A 3,696-nucleotide genomic window follows, 5' to 3' on the forward strand; every position below is an offset into this window, starting at 1 on the left:
TTCTCCAGTTTTGTCCTTCCTTCCGTGAAGTGGATATGGCCGGTGTGGAGGATAACTGGCACAGCTGCTTCCATCTATTCCTTTAACCTGGCTTCAACGCTCTCAGCACTCCTGGCTGCTCCTTTATCTTAGACCCCTGGGACCCACCCCCGTACTGACGGTACTGGTCCCTTATGGTCGTTGCAGCCGGTCAACCCCACTCTAATGCCCTCAATTCTGGGCACTCCTACTTATATGGTCCTTAGATAAGGGACATACAAGACATTAAAACTGATGATAACAGCTACTATAGTTTTTATATAATATATATAGTCCCTAGATAAGGGGTGTATCAGATATTAAACTGATAAGAACAGATACTACACTTGATCTTAGCCAAAAAAAACGAGAAGCGATTATTGTAACTAAAACCCCGCTGGGACCGACCCTGGTACTCACATACTGGTCCCTTGTAGTAGATTGCAGCCAGTCAACTGCAAAGTCCTTTGCTGCCGAGAAATGAACTTTCTCACCATGCTGGAGCGAAGTTGGGCACAGGTGTTTTTCCCTCTCCGGGAACCGATGTGCCCATGCTGCTCCTGCCGTTGCCAGCTCCTCACGAAGTGCCAGCTGCCACTGCTGCTGCCTGTGCTCCTGCCGCTGTCTGTGCTCCTGCAGCTGCCTGTGCTCCTGCAGCTGTTAGTGCTCCTGCAGCTGCCGGCTGCCACTGCCGCTGCCGCTGCCGCTGCTGCTGCTACTGCTGCTGCTGCCGCTCCTCCGCGGTTCTCCCGCCGGCCTTCTGCACCTTACATGGACCTGGTCCATGTCTGCACCTAGAAAGGTAAGTTGAAGGAAAACGCAGGGTCTCTTACCTGCTGTTCCCGACTTTCCTTCTCCCGCCGGTGACCGTCGTTCCCTGTGTCGGGTTCGAGCCGCTTGGACCGACCCCGGTGTTCACGGGCCTGGTCCTTCGCGGCAGTTCCGCAGCCGGTAACCCCGGCTGTTCCTATGGATCCCCTGGCCCTTACCTTGTGAAGAAGGTTTTCAGCCCGAACGTCCCGTTCCGACTCCATAAGTGCCGCTGCACTCGCTGAGCGTTTCGAGCCCCGGTACCGCTGGTCCGAGCTGTCCCGCAGCCTCTGTGCTGGCTGCTACCGACTGCTCCCAAGCCAGTCTCGTTTGAGACTGGCATAGGGACCTTTTTTACTTTGCTTCCCGCCCGGCCGAGAGGTGAATTTTGCCGGTGCGGGAGCAAAGTCGGGCTCAGGTTGTTCCCCCCCCAGGGAAACTCATGCTGTTGCTGCTGCCGGCTGCTCGCCCTCCACGGGTCTCCCCGCCGGCTTTCCGCAGCCACCTAAAAGTAAGTAGAAAAAAGGAACGCAGAGTCGCTTACCTGCTGTTCCCGACTTTCAAATCTCCCGCTTGGGGAACGCCGTTCCCCTCTGTGTGACTCGTTGCAATGCGTGTAGCGATATGACACGCATGCGTGGAAGCGGGGTTCTTCACGAAGTCACTCACGTGACTCCGAAGTAAAATAATTAGTCCAAGTCAACATGGATTTATGAAAGGGAAATCATGCTTGACTAATCTTCTGGAATCTTTTGAGGATGTGACCAGTAAAATGGATGAAGGGGTGCCAGTGGGTGTAGTGTATCTAGATTTTCAGAAAGCTTTTGATAAGGCCCCGCACGGGAGACTGGTGACTAAAATTAGAGCACATGGTATTGGGGGTAGGGTGTTGACGTGGATAGAAAATTGATTGGCAGACAGGAAGCAAAGTGTAGGAGTGAACGGGTCCTTTTCAGAATGGCAGGCAGTGGCAAGTGGAGTGCCGCAAGGCTCAGTGTTGGGGCTGCCAACTGTTTACCATATATATTAATGATTTGGAAGAGGGAATTAGGAGAAACACTAGCAAGTTTGCGGATGACACAAAGCTGAGTGGCAGTGTGAACTGTGAAAAGGATGTTAGGAGGTTGCAGGGTGACCTGGACAGGTTGAGTGAGTGGGCAGATGCAGTATAATATAGATAAATGTAACTTTGGTGGCAAAAACAAGGGGGCAGATTATTATCTCAATGGGGTTAGATTATGTAAAGGGGGGGGGGGGTACAGCGAGACCTGGATGTCCTTGTACACCCGGTCACTGAGAGTTGGCATGCAGGTCCAGCAGGCAGTGAAGAAAGCTAATGGAATGTTGGCCTTCATAACAAGAGGATTTCCGTATAGGAGTAGAGAGGTTCTTCTGCTATTGTAAAGGGCTCTGGTATTGCCACATCTGGACAGTATTGCGTCGACAGTTTTGGTCTCCTAATTTGAGGAAGGACATCCTTGTGATTGATAAGCCCAAGGCAGCGTAGGTTCACAAGATTGAGTCCCGGGATGGCGGGACTGTCATGGGTGAGGAAAGTTTGAAAAGCTAGGCTGTATTCACGGAGTTTAGAAGGTGAGGGGGCTGATTGTTATAGAAACATATAAAATTTAAAAGGATTGGACAAGACTGTGGTCTGTGCAGGAAAAATGGAGGATCCATGTTGGAGCGAGTCCAGAACCAGGGGCCACAGTGTTAAATGCCGAGCTGTAGAATAAAAGGGGAGATGTTGTTTAAGACTGAGGTGAGAAAAGGTTTTCACCCAGAGAGTTGTGAATTTGTGGAATTCCCTGCCACAGAGGGCAATGGAGGGCAAATCACTGGATGGATTTAAGAGAAAGGTAGATAGAGCTCTAGGAGCTATAGTGGAATCTAGGGATATGGGGAGAAGGCAGGGATTATTAATTGGGGATGATCAGCCATGATCACAATGAATGGCGTTGCTGGCTCGAAGGGCCGAATAGCCTCCCCCTGCACCTATTTTCTATGTTTCTATATCCTGACTTTATACATCTTTCTAAGGTCATCCCTCAGCTGCCTGCATTCCAAGGAATGTAGTCCTAGCCTACTCAACCTCTCTTCAGATCAGAACACCCTGTCTCTTTCTCGTCCTTCGTGCCACTGGACACTTGATGCTTGTCTCTTGACCCTTGCCTTTTGGAGGTTCTGTTGATGAATGAATAAAACTCACCCAATGAACACAACATCCAGTACATCAATCAAGTTCATCATTTGCCAAATCAGACTATTTCAAAATGGTGTCAAATGCAGAGTCCATTCCTCACAAATCAATGAGGGATGAACATTCCTAATGCCCTGAATCCATTCCAAGTGAAAGTATGGATATGAGAAGGACTGCATTGGCCCTTTACAATGCCCTAGAGATCATAAAACATGCTGCATGAAAACATTGATGGTCTCAACCCCACCTCTCCTATTACACTCCAGCAGTGTACCATAGATTTGGTAAAGTATACACAATCCTTTGTTGTATTTTCAAATCATCCCATTTCATGCCAGCTCATCTTTGAAGCAAAGAAGGCTGAGATGAGATTTGACAAAGGTTATGACACATAAGATAAGGTAGATAAGGTAAATCTGTTCCCATTAGCTGATGAAACATTGATTGAGGAACGTAGATTAAACTAAGAATTTTAATCTTTTTTGCACATCGTGACTGGCATTGACCTGGAACTCAATACAACAAGAGCACCAAAAAAACGATGATCAAGGATTTCTAGAGGAAGAGGAATGAGCACTTGAAGAGAATGAACCTACAGAGCCATCGGTAGATGTGATGCAATGGATTCTGATCCACAGGATAGATTTGATGGGCTGAATGGTCTCCTT

The 3,696-nt window shown here is 48.7% G+C and overlaps 1 pseudogene; it reads right to left on the reverse strand.

The window, feature by feature from the left end:
• Positions 1-287: 287 nt before the first annotated feature.
• Positions 288-396, reverse strand: LOC129712829 (U2 spliceosomal RNA; annotated as a pseudogene).
• Between the last annotated feature and the right edge of the window lie 3,300 nt (positions 397-3,696).

This window comes from Leucoraja erinacea, chromosome 33, assembly GCF_028641065.1.
Source record: "Leucoraja erinacea ecotype New England chromosome 33, Leri_hhj_1, whole genome shotgun sequence".
NCBI classification, from domain to species: Eukaryota; Metazoa; Chordata; class Chondrichthyes; order Rajiformes; family Rajidae; genus Leucoraja; species Leucoraja erinaceus.